Here is a 13726-nt window from a genome sequence, read left to right on the forward strand (position 1 = left end):
GGTGGGGGGGGGGGGGGGGGGGGGCCGAGAGCATGGAGCACCCAGGAACTCTGCCAACCTGCAAGAAAAAAGCCATGATTTCCCATGTTTTTATCCTTTAAAGGAGAATACACTTTTAAAGTTTGTTTGCCACCCTTTCATATATTCTTGTAACCTACTTTTGGGTCACAATCCGTGGGTTGAGGAACACTGTGCTAGAAGATGATCTGAAGATCAACAGAGTAGGTCTAGAGCTATCCAGGTGTCTGACATCCTTCAGTTACTGTGTGCAGGATTTCTGGCCTGGAGCCATGCATGCACTCTTTGTTCCTAGATTTCAGTGGGGCTTTGTTTCTCCTTCATCTGACTTTTTTTTGCTGTGATTTGGTCCTCCCAAAACTGGACAATAAGCAACTTCCTTCAGAGACTCCGAGGAGCTCTGCTGGAGCAGTGGCCTGTTCTGAGAACCTGTTTGGTAAACAGGCTTCTTCTGAGTTGCTTTAAATCCATTTTCCATCTCCCAATTTCCTTTCTTAAGCACATTTCATACCCCATGTCAAATGAATTCTTGTCTTCCCCACTGATCAGGCCTAATCCTGCTGACCTCTTGCAGTAAATGATGTGGATCAGGAAGGGTGAAAGTCTGTATTACTCAGTAACTGTGGCTGGTCTGTGCTTATTGTTCCCTAGCATTTTGCAGTTTTGGACATAAAGCTTGAAGATTGCAGTCTTTATTATGGGAAGTATTTTTGGTATGTCTCTTGAAGGCAGGAAAGAGGGCTGCCTGTTCTATGGGAATGAGGAAGTTCTGAAAGCAGCTTGTGCATAGACCTGTCGACCACCTATATCACACTGGTGCAATATTCTGAGCAGATTCTGTCTGGAGTTTACTGTTAATCCTTTGAGGAGGCCAAGAGTTGGCAAGTCCTGGAGTACACATGCTATCAATGATTACAGAAGGGGGAGGGTCAGATACAGAACAGCACCAGAAGCAAGTGGGTGGAGGCAGTCAGCTGTGTTACTTATTAACTAAGTCTCAATGGAGGAGGATGGATGTGTGTGTTAGCTTGAGAAAGCAGGTATTAGGAGAAATCTAAAAGCAGATGTTTTATGCCTGGAGAAATAAGACCTTTTATTCTGGGACCCTACAAACAGTACAAGGCCGTTGTCCCACATTTAAGAACCTGTGAAGTATCAGGGATAGCACTTTCCTGGGGCTAACTTGAGTTAACTGCCATTCCAGCTGGTATGTAAATGACTGTCCTGCACCTGTTTTGATGGGAGTCAAAGCCAGTGTCAAGAAGCCTGGCAGGACAGCAGGCCCTCTCCGGTTTGGTTGGGGCTGGGTGTATATTACTGTGTGATTCTACCCTTTCTTGGGCTGCTTCCTGTATCTGTGGAAGAGTGATAATCTGAGTCTTTCTCTCTGAAGGCTACAGTGACCCTTTAAATATTAAGCCAATAGTCTGGCACTTGTGAAAAGGGTTGGTACAGAAAAAGAGTTGGGCTGTGAGGATGAGCAAGTCATGTCTGGCTGAGAGCCATTTGGGTCATAGATATTACAGTTTCAAATGTGCTTGAAAAAAACCCTGATTCGTGCTCTGGGCTCAATGCATTCTCTAAACTCTGTCTGTAAGCTGCAGCCTTCACAGTGGTGCCTTTGTACAACCAAACAGCCTCCTTGCTCCCACAAACAAAGTGTTCCAGAAAGTGCCTAGCACTGCTCTGGTGGAAGAAGCCATTGTTTAAGAAACATTTGATTTGCTAAGAATTTCAAACATTACAAAGTTGGGGAAAACCAAAAGATCAGGAGACTCTCTAAGAACACAGTCCAGAGCATCCTGTGTTATGTTCAAGGGAATGCCTATATGTGCCAGTCAACACCTAGTCCATGTTAACTCAGCTGTGCTTTGCTTGTGTATATTGGAATGGATTGATTGGGAGCTCAGAGCTGAGACATCCAGGTGGGGATACTATAGCACTGTGCATTTCTAAGCTTTCAGATCACTTGCCATTAGGCAGCTGGGGCACTTTCTCAGTTTCCTGCCAAGACCACGAAAGAAGTTAGGTTGGAAAACAACTTCCAGACCATTTGAAAATGTCTTCCCCTCTTATGCTGTGGTGTGCAGATACGGCTGAAGCACTATTCCACTATGCCCAGCAGTAGTTGTAAGCAGGAGTACGTTGTTCATCTGCTATTGTAAATGGATAAAAGTCTTGTTAAATTAACTACATGTTTAAATTAGAAATTGATTTTCATGTGCTTTTTTGACCTACTCTCAGCTTCAGGCAGTGACACTACCTGCTTAGTTTCCCTTCTCTTTCATCGGCACTAGCCTTGTGTGGTGATGTCTTTGGGTTGCAAACAGGGGAATGGCTTAAAGCTAAACCAAAAATGTGAGCCTTGTATTAGTAGTACCAGCCTAACAAAATTGAAAATAGGTGTCAGCTGTCCCACACCCAAGGTCCAATGGAAAACATTGTTGTGACTACTGTCTATGTTCTTCTGGGGTATGGGGTAGGGGGGAGATGGAGGACAGCAGAGTGCAGGCTCTGCCAGCTGAATGTTCCTCCTTTTCCACACTCTGGCCCCATGGGCTGAGGGTGTGGTTTGTTTTTAACTTGTAAAGAGTTGGGGTCATAGGGGTGTGGAGAGCTATTTGCATGGTATTCTGGCCCAAGCTATTCCATTGCTTCTGGTGCTAATGTCACATGATGAGATCAGCAGATCTTCCTTTCTGCTGGATTGTGTCCCATGGGCAATAGATAATAGCAGAGCCCATGAAGGAGTTGGTTGTGAGTAGAGCTAGGGATGCAGCCAGTGGACCAGCATTTAGAGAACCTTAGTGACAAATGAGCAGTTTTCTCGTCAGTGAGTTTTTTGCATCAAGTTTCTGGTGCGCGCGGCTTTGCCGCGCACGGTTCAGTGGAGCTGGTGGGTCTTTTCCCCTTGGGTGGGTTTTGTAAAGGAGGCGGCTACACACCTCGTAATGGTTACAGAAGTTTTTTTGTTTTTGTTTTACGTACATGTCGGTGGAATAGACGTGTAGGTGCAGACCAAGTAGAAAACGTATCGGTTACGTTGCAAGATCAACAGCTGTGGAGACCCTCTCAAGACAGAGCTGAACAAAGTCTTATTGAGTGCACTGGGAAGGGTACGCCGGGGAAATTTCGTGATCGGTGGTGGAGAAGCATGTCAAGGCTGGCCAAGCCTGGGCAGGGAGGAAGAGTTCCTCCTCGATGCACTGACGAGCGCTGCTTCTGCTGGGCAGAAGCTTGCACGTGGGTTTTACAGGCCGAATGACATCTCTCATTGCGAGTATTGATTGGTCCATTCTTCGCGCCCACAGGAAAATTAGAGGAGAAAAAAGGGGCTCCGAGGGCGGGGTCAACTAGCTTGGGTTTGTGCACAGTTTGCAGGTTTGTGCTGACAGCACAGTGTTTTTTGCATAAGACAGTTTCATGAAGTTTTAGATGCACATCTTATTTAAAAGGACTGGGCACCAGTAGGTATTTCCCATTCTTTTCTCTTCACGTAAAGAGAAGCCTTGCTTACAACAAGGGAAGCATAGACCACTCCTGCCACTGCTGACACTAGTTCATCTCCAGTGCTGATAACACTGAGAGTCCTGTGTTGACAGACTGCTGGCTGCCATCAGCACTTTCAATAGTATTGGCTAGGTCTGCTGTGAGAAGCTTTTAAATAGCCTGCTTAAAGTTAAGATAACCCATCTATGTTGTAGGCTCCCCCAGTTTCAAACCTCAGCACAGCTGAACCATGGTTGTCTTTGCAACTGTTGCAGTTTTGCAGAAGCTTCTCACTGTTTTCCAGGCTTAAATGGTGAGCTGGTGTAAGCATGTCTTTATTGTGCAAGAGCACTAGGTGTGAGCTGCCTCAGTTGTGCCAGCTGTGCTTCTGGATCTTGGAAAGATGATGTAAGAACAGCATGCTGTGGGTTGATGAATAACCACTGAAATGGAAAAAGTAATACTGCAAGAAGGAATTGTTCTATAATTATGGCTTTGTCAGCATGACACCAGCTTCTCAGACATCTTGAGCTTATGGTCTTTGTTTAAACTGCACTACATCCATGTCCTGGCATCCTGCAGTCCTATTGCTCATCACTTTACTTATAATTGAAACTCTAAATAAAAATCTAATTAACCTGTGCAAGAAGCAGCTCTTGCAAATGACTAAGAGGCCAGTAAGTTAAAACACTGGCAGCTGTTGCCTTTGGAATGACCAGTTAAAATCTAACTGACTTCCTCTTTACTTTCCCACCATGTAATTTTTCTTCTGTCTCACTTAAGCCAGATACAGACATTTACTGGTATAAGTAATCAGAAACCAGTCTACCCAGAACAGAACAGAAGAGTGGTTTTTCTGCTGTCTCTCCAATCTCTCAATTCTAATCCTCAAAGGAAATTTACAAAACACTTCAGAGAGGAGCCTACAAACTTCGCTTCATCAACCTCCTGTATACAAAAAATCATGGACTAAATATAGACATTGGATTTATGACACACTATAACCTGCCTGACATCTGACTCCCCAGGTACCTCTCTGCTATTTAACTCCTACATTCATCCCCCTTCTGCCCCACCCCCACCCAACCTGTCTCTCGCCCACTGACTCCTCAGTTTACATCTTCACTGACTGCCTGTCTTGCATACACCCCAGCCCAGCCTCTGGCTTCTTTACTGTTCATTCCATCCAGGAAGAGCGCGCAGACCAACTGCAGAGACTTCCTCAGCCTGACAAAGGATTTTTAAACCTCAAAGCTTGCTAAACCTTTTTTTTAACTATTTAAGTTAGTCTAATAATAGATACCAAATTCACCCAAAGAACCCTGTCTGCCTGTGTCCTTAGACCAGCATGGCTACAGCCTACACCCTTGTTCATTCAGACTCTTTTATCTATCTTGTATAATCTAAGTAATCCCCATTCAAAGAGCTAGCCAGAAGTAAAGTGGAAGCTAGGTGAGAGCTATTTGTGCCATTCCACAATCCAAGAACAAGAGGACATGAATAAAATTAAGTGGTGGCAAATAGAAAACAAAAGAAATGCAGTTCCCTGCAGTGCACAGTTGACTTGTGGAACTCACCACTGCAGGATATGCTTGAACCAATTAATTGGGAGTAAGAGGAAATGGGATATGAATAATTAATGGTCCAGCTTTGTCAAGCACTTGAAAGATGAAATGCATTATGATAATCAAGCATGTGTCTCAGTTCTGCTACTGGGTAAAGTCTCTTGAGTGTTTTGGTTCCCCATTGTAGGGAACTGGTTAAGATATGGAAGAAACTTCCACTAGGTGCATAATTCCATACAACAAAGCATTTTGGGGGGTGGATTGGTTGGCTGGTTTGAAGGTGGGAGTCATGCCTTCCTTAAGCTATCCTGCTTTTTGTATGCTGAAAATTACCACTTGCCTAATAGCTGGAGAAAGAAGCAAGACCCTTCTGGAGAGCAACAGTGAAATTGCCAAGTGCTGTTAATGTCACTCTGCTCTTCCTTGGGACAGCTGCCTGCAAAGTTAAGAATGTGGTGCTGCAGTTGTTCTTACTTGGTTCACAGTTACTTGCTAGTCCTTCTGGTTGTGAAAGCTAAATTTTAAACAAGCCTGGGTTCCACAGAGATGGAGTGCTAGGATGGATGGGCCTCCAGTGCTTTTTCCATTGTCCTTTGACACTGCTCTAACCACAGCTGATGATGGGGCAGCAAAATGCTGGCAGCCAGTTCAGACTGATTCTCCTATTGTAATTCTACTGATGCTAGCAACGATGACAGAGCTCCCTCATATGATTTGGAGCTAAATAGGGCTTTCTGGTATTGAAGGATTCCTGGTTTGTGCCTAAGCAAAAAAAAAAAACAGCTGAAAGGGGATGTACAGGGTTCTGCAACCAAAATTCCTAGTGAAACAAACATTTGGTTTTTTTTTTTTACAGTGCTAGGATGTATATTGGAAGGAAAGTGTGATGGTTAATAAAGTTAATGTCTCATTTGAGGACTAGTTTGTGCAGTACAAAGCTTTATAATAGCCAAATCTTGGTCACCCCAATGCCAGCTTTCAAATTTTTCCCATTGTTGCTTTCAGAAGTAAATTGGGCACTGGTCTTCCACGATGCACAGATGTGCTCTTGCTAGTCTCTGCTGGCAATGCTCTTTGAGCCCTTGTCACATGCTTAGCTTGTCCTTTTGCCTCCCTCCTTTTATTGGCTGGTACCAGTCTCTAAGTGGCAAGTCTTTTAGCTGGTAGCAGCAATGACTGCTATAGGCTACATCTGCTATAAACCTGATGACGGACACAGCTGTGTCTTTCAGGGTGGTAGTATCTCTTACTTTGCAGCTGTGTCCACTGAAGCCTCAGTTTTGATCCAGTTATGCCAACCCAATAATCCCTTTGCCATTATAGTTCACTTCCTGGAGGAAGGGCAGGAGGATATGTGGCAGTCTGCTAATATGATCTGCCTTCATGAAGAGGGCATCTTACTGGTATACTCTATGGCCATAGCTATGATGGCAAAGTGCTCCCTGTACAAATGTAGTCAGGAGGGCCCTGGGTTTCATCTTGGCAGATATGGTTGAAGTTGATGGGGCTGCAACAGAAAAATGCCCCAAAAAAGCAGTGGCAAGGCACCCATGTGACTCCCTGTTTTTTGTAATTGCCTTTATTTGCATTTACAGTCAAAGCTATCTTAATAGATTCTGAGCCCTTGTTGGGAGGGCGGTATATAAATCAAATAAATAGTTCCCTATGAGTGTCTGTATTTAGACCTCAGTCCCTTTGGCTGACTTGAGAGCAAGGGTGCAGAATGAGTTGCTTCCTTCTTTTGAGCCCATGGTGACTCATGAGTGGAACAGAGCCAGCTTCTGGCTGCTCTGACTGAAAAGATTCACTGATTATATCTGTAAAAGGGGAGGCCTTGGTGTCTGTAAAGCAGAAGCCTTGTAGTAAACAAATGTGCCTGGCCTTTGAATGAGGGAATTAATTCTGTCATGTCAATGCTGCTGCTTTTAGAGGACTGTATCATCCTCTCTTGTCCTCCAACCTTCCCTTTTGTTTGCTCTTCACTCCCTTCATCCCTTAAAAGCAAATTCTTAAATTGCTGGCAAGTCTCAGTTCGGCTTTAGAAGCAAGTTGAACTCTTCATGCTGCTACAAACTCTCCGTTTTTGGAAAGCCTGCTGTGGGCTAAGCAGTACACTAACGTTTGTTTTGGTCATTACTGTAGGTCTGGCCCACTTATTGACCATAGTTTTAAAGTATTCTGTTATAGGTAGGATATCTTGTTTTGAAACATCCCTAGCCACCCCTAAATGCATGAAGGGTTTTATAGGGGAACTCTTTCAAAGCCTGTTCATATGAGTCCTTAGTGACTCTAGTCTTAAATGGTGTGATGGCTTTGAGTGTGATCAGGTAGGTCTGGGGGGTAATTGGGCTAGACTCCCTCTTAATTATGGTGTCCGTGTCTCTTGGCTCTACTAGTCTGGAAATACTATTAATTCCTTCCTGAAACTCCCCCCCCACCCCCTGCAGTCAAAAGAGTAAAATCTTCAAAGAGCCACCTAAATATTTCACAAAACAAAGTAACTAGTGCAAATTTGACTCGCTCGTGCTCTCTCTCACTTAAGAACTGAAATAATTTAATTGTCAGCAGTGTTAATTCAGTGACAATAATACATCTTTGGGGTAGCTGGTGGAGTTGGTTTTTGTTACTCCAATTTAAAGTCCCTATTGAAACCCACTTCACTCTGGGGAGTGGAGAGAAACAGACTGGGTGGGAAGAAACTGTGGCCTGCCAACTTGCCACGAGTGTTTCTTCAGTCTTATCCCCGAGATGCTACATACAAGGAAGGCGCTTGTTAACACTGCCGCTTTTGCAGCGGGGCTTTCTGGAAGGAGATGACCACAGGGGTATGAATCCCAGTAGCACAGGAGTTGCCTAGTTACTCGGAGGTTTCTTTGGTGGTTTAACCTGACACTTCATTCTTTTAAATCCTTGGCCTTTGTGGGTAGCTTTCAGTTATTAAAAGTGATTAAAGTTTAAACGGTTAATTATTACCCAGAAATTATCAGGGCAGGGACCATGATTTTATAGAGCTGCAGTCTTTGTTAGGAACATAGGAGAAGCATCAGTAAATGCCACAAAGCAAGTCTTTGGTAAAAGCATTTATATTAACATGTCTGCCAAATGCACATAAACTTTCATTCCCAATTAGGAACCTCCCTGAGAAGCTAAGGCACTTGGGTATGCTGGGAAGTCTGTCAAGCTGTTTGTATTTAGAGGACTCTGTGTTCCCTGTTGCTAAGAGGCTGGGTGGTGTTTCTCCTCATAAGTCTCTAGTCCTATGGACATTGACCTCCAACCCTTGGTTTTGCTTAAATACTGTAGTTCTGACTTATCCTGCTTGGGTGCTGTTATGATGATGTTGTTGTGATCAACCCTGGAGGCATTTCAGTTTCAGACTTTTGTAGGAGAAAGGGGTGGTTAGGTTTCTGTACAGGACCTTGTAAGGTGTCCTAGATTAAAGCTGTATTCATTTTCTGAAAGAAGTACTTATGTCCCAGGAAACGATTTTTTTTTTTCTTCTAGATCTTCAGGGGTGTATTTAATTTGTTGGTGTTACAAACCCCTTACTTTGGCAGTGCTGTTTTTGTTTTGTTTTTTAAGTGCATCATTAAGTTAAGGTGGTCAAAAACTAGACTGGGGGTGGGGGGAGTATATAAAGCTGTCTGCCCAATATTTCTTAAAGCAGTGCCCAGAGACCCAAATAGAAATTGAACTCGTTGCACTAGACCCTGTAAAAACAAGCAACAAGGACAGGCCTCACTCCCAGAAATCCCAGTCTAGGATTTAGACGGTATGTGACAGATGACCAAGTGCAGTAGCAGATGGCTGTTGTATTGCTTAAATTCACTAAGATTTGCTCACAAGCTGGGGGTGGGGAACCTTGTATTAACCTTCTAATGTGATTCTCAGTGAGGCAGGATGCCAAGCCTTGCCAAACCAATGGAAGATCAGTATGATCCATGTGTTGTCTCTTAACAAGATTAGCTTATGGGATGGCAAGCAGTTGCCCAGCTGAAAAACCAAGAGTTTGATTGCATATTACAGCTCTTAAGAAGGATGTGTTGTTTATTCATGAGAAATGCTAGCTATTAAAGTCAGGAAGAAGGCTGCAAAGCTTGCAGTGTTTAGTGTCAATGGAGAGGGACTGACTTTAGAAGATAGCAAAACCTTACCTTGATTGACATACTTCCTGGGGATCTAAGTAGTATAGCAGCCAGTCTTGTTTTTCTGTCACTTGAAACTGAGGAAAATGTTGTTTCTCTTTTTGTAGAGCAGCGGTTCCCACCTTGTGGTATACCAACAGTATGCGGTGGTACATGTTAAAGGATTTGTTATAATATCTTTATATGACAAAAAATTGCTGGTGGTACTTAAGGTCGAATTGAAAATTTTCCTGGTGGTACCTGAAGTTGCACAGGCTTCCCTCACTTTATGCAGGTTCTGTAGGTATGAATTAACTTCTATGTGGTGACCCTCTTTTATACCAAAAATTCTTTATCTGAGAAGGTAAATTCACTTTTATGTGATCTGTGTGGTGGAAACCCGCAGTCAACTGCTTTGTGTGGTGCATTGTGGGAGTGACGAGCACCAAAATATAGTCTGTGTGGATCTGTGCTCCTCGCTCACTATCTGTGACGCATGTTTCTGTAGTTGCCACCCCCATTATAGTAGTGCCCTGTGCTCGTGTGTACTTTCTGCTGTTGGAGAGTACCATACTTGTCTTGTAAAAGTGGTAGAAATAAGTCTGGGGATCAGTACAGTCAAGGTTTTGGAACATATCCCTATTTGTTACACTTGTAAAGTGGGTTCCCTTTATGTGAATTCAAGTTATGCACCATTTTCCAGGAACGCATGTACAACAAAGCAAGGGAAACCTGTACTGTTTTAAATTGGTGTGCAGTCTGTCAGTTTGGGAACTGCTGTTTGGAGAGAAAAGCAAGGTACCTGAAATAAGAGTTGGCTATTAGAAATCCGATACAGCCCCTAGCAACAGAGAGACAATACAGGTCAAGACTTTATTGGCTGGTGTAATTATTGTGGGTGTTCCCAAAGGAAACTAACCCTACTGTGCAGCTGTCTAAGAGAGATTGTTACTTATCTGCTGTTGGGCCCCTCCCTTTCTATCGCACTTCTGTTCTGAAGATGGGATAAGGTTGTTGATCTTGTTAAGGTAAAAGGAGCTACTCTCCAAGAGCTTAATTCAACAAAATGAATAAATGGAGTTGAAGGAATGAACTTTGAGTGTCTTGTCTAGTTACTAACAAGTGCATTTAGAGTTGTTCAGAAGCTGCCCTTCAGTTTACAAGCATATGAGCAAAGGTGATCAGGAGGCCATTTTCTCTGTATGTTTACTCCAACATTACAATGATAATAAGAAGCTTACTTAACTGAAGATTCATGTTTTAGAAGGGAGGGTACAGATGCAATTGATAGACTAACTAGACAAAAACTTATTTTCTCCCTCTCATCTTATGAACTGGAGCTCACTTCATCAGACGAGCATAGAGCAGCTTATAAGTGAACTGGGTAACTTGATGTTGTCATCATGGTCCAGGAAATAGGAGACAGATTTTTGTGAGTGGTGTTTTATTGGACCAACTGTATGCTTGAGATAAACTTAGACAAGATTTTGATGGCCATGAATTTTTTTCCAAGTCATAAATTTAGACTAGCTTTTAAATATCTCAACCATGCAGTTGGTCCAATAAAAGTTATCACCCAGAAAAATCCTTCCCTTTTTTTGTATTGTCATGTTGTTGGTGCTAATAGGGAGTCACTGTCTAGAGTGACTTAATATTTCATCTTTTGATCTTAGCTAGGCTTGAAAGGGAACAAGCCGTCTGTTTTGCCTATATGAAAAGGGGATCATGCTAGCTCCATATCTTGTTTGCATCTGCTGGGAACATGAGCTGTGTTTTTTGTTTTCCTTGGAGTTGGATGGATATGGGGGAGAAAGAAGGCAGATATGCACTCCAGCTCTTGCGTGGCTAGGAAGGCAGTGATCTTGTTTTGACTGCTTCAGTTTTGTATGGTTGAGTTGCAGGTTTTGTGCCACACTCCTGCCAAATGGCTAATCCCCTACAGTAGTCTATGATCTGGGATTGCCAGGGCCATTTATAACCTGAGGTTTTCATAAAATCATCCCTTCTAAGGCTGGAAGGGACCTTGAAGATCATCATCATCAGGTCCAGTCCCCTGCACTAGGCAGAAAAGAGCTGGGGTCAGGTGACCTGACTGCCCAGTCTCCTCTTCAAGACTTCCAGAGTAGGCGGTTGCATCAGCTCTCAGGAGCTTTATTGCACAGTCTGGACTGCAAAGAAGTTCTTCCTAATGTTGGGTCTGAAACAGTCTTCCAGGAGTTTGTGACGATTACTCCTGGTTTCCCCAAGGGTGCCCTAGTGAACGGTTGTTCATTGAGCCCTTGATGTACACCCCTAATGTAACAGTAAGCTGCTACCAAGTTCCCTCCTTAGCCTTCTCTTTTCCAGGCTGAAAAGTCCCAAGTCCCTCAGCCTTTCCTCGTATGGCTTGCTGTGCAAGTCTCTAATCGTATGGGTGGCCCTCCTCTGGACTCTCCAGTTTTACCACGTCCTTGTTAAAGTGCAACACCCAGAACTGGACACGGTACTCCAGTTGGGGGTCTCACCAAAACAGAGTAGAGTGGAAGAATCACTTCCTTGGTTTTGCTGGAGATGCATCAATCGGTGCATACCAGAGTATTATTTGCCCTGCTGGCAACAGCATCGCTTTGCTGGCTCATATTTATACTGTGGTCTTATTACCCCTCTGGTTCCTTTTTGTTTGTGGTGCTGGTCAGTTTGTAGGTGTGTTAGGGGTGGTTCATCCCCAGGTGGAGCACTTTACATTTCTCAGTGTTAAACAAGGTTGATGCACCATCAGGTATCCGTGAGTCACAGGACAACAAAGGGCTGGAATAGAATATGGATTATGAAACTGCTTGTCTGTCAAATTTTAACAAGATTCTTTGGGTAAATCTGATATCTTTAATTGGACCAACTAATTATTTATAATTTAGACCAATAATAAGGTATCAGATTTACCCAAAGAACCTTGTCTTCCTATGCTCTTAGACCAACACAGCTACAACCTATACCCCTGTTAAAATTTGAAGCATCTGAATTTTAAAATGGTCAGTATTGGTCTTGTCTCCATCCTTAGACCTAAACTGTTGAAATCATGAAGGAGCTAAAATAAAATAAAAAATAGAACAGCTGTGAATGGGAAAAGTAGCAATTTTTAAATATAATTTTTCCACAAGAGTAAAACAAATGGCAAAGGTGTCTAAGGAGCACTTATGATGGAAGCCATAAGATCCTGGGCAGATCTCTTGTTTTCAGTACAGTAGAGATGCTAGACTCACAGGCTTCCACTGTGTGCACTCTTTTTTTTTTGGCTCCACATGAGGTTGATTGTTAGTAAGCCCTATGGAGGGTACACTCTGTAATTTGACTTGCAGGCAAGGCCAGATCTGTGATTCATCTGCATGTGATTAGAAGGAAGCAACTAGTTGTAGCAAGTAAAGTCTGAGAACCACTTCAGGGAGTCGGGTTAGATGCTTCTGAGCTGCTCTGCAGGGCCAGTTGTTACAAAGACTTGTTTTGCTTCTATGGAAATTTGAATGCAAATCATTCGTTCCACACAATAGAAATGTGTATGAAAATTAGACCCCAAAAGTAAAATGCAGTTGAAGTTATATCTGGCTGTTTTTCTCAGCTTTGCTGCTGACTTGCTAGGTCTGTGGTCTTAAATAAATCACTTCAAGTTTCTGCATCTTCCTCCTGGTAAAGTTGAGATACTGGATGTTTGCTGCTTTTTGCAAAGTTCTCCTGCACACAAGGCACTGCATATGAGACATCTAGAATATCTCCGTAAACAGGCTCTTTGAATCTGTTCTTATGGCACCAAAATGGGTGTATAATTTCCCCTTCCACCATGTTTTCCTAATTTTTTTTAGCAGTAGTAAGCAAGAGGAAGAATAGTGCAAAACTGCAAGCAGCCTCAAACGTAATTACACCAGTTGCAAAATAAAGATTTTTCAGATGGCCTGTTGATTTTGGCCTTGTAAAGAGACTCTGCACTTTGCTTGGATTAGACCTTTTGAATATGGCACTTTGAGTGAAGATTTATGTTGGCTTAACCAAGAATTCCTCTACTTACTCTTTCTTGAGCTGCACCAATTTGTTGCCATGCTCCACTGATAGAGCTTGCTTTATTTCAGTGATGTGTTGTTTTATTTTTGAGTACAGTTTGTGATCACGTAGTAGGCAAAGTGCTTAAACCTCTTTTGCATTTGAAAGGGTACGCGTGAAATCAAACTGCTAACAGGGCAGAGGGGCAGTGGTTCATCCCCTTTCCCACACTTGGGTTCGTTTTTATTTTTTTTAGTACTGTAAAACATAGTGACTGTTCCTTTCTCTCCCCCCCCCCCATCTGTGATACTTTACCTCTCAACTTTTGAAGATCAGTGTGCATGCTTCAGTTAGACATTGCCATTCGTGGTGTTAAGTTCATTTCCACTACTTTTTAAGGGTTGGAAATACTTTCAATCCAAGGTGGGACATGGTCAGAATATTTAAAACAGTTTGAATTGGAAATCACTTTTGCTTTAGATTTTTTTTCAAATGAAATCTTATAACCTAGAACATTAGGCT

At 42.9% G+C, this 13726-nt stretch overlaps 1 protein-coding gene across 8 annotated transcripts in view; it reads left to right on the forward strand.

The window, feature by feature from the left end:
• Window positions 1-13726, forward strand: part of DLGAP4 (DLG associated protein 4) — a 180885-nt gene that overhangs the window by 144034 nt on the left and 23125 nt on the right. The window lies entirely within an intron of this gene.

Source organism: Gavialis gangeticus, unplaced genomic scaffold, assembly GCF_001723915.1.
Source record: "Gavialis gangeticus isolate Ggan-Ray unplaced genomic scaffold, GavGan_comp1, whole genome shotgun sequence".
NCBI classification, from domain to species: Eukaryota; Metazoa; Chordata; order Crocodylia; family Gavialidae; genus Gavialis; species Gavialis gangeticus.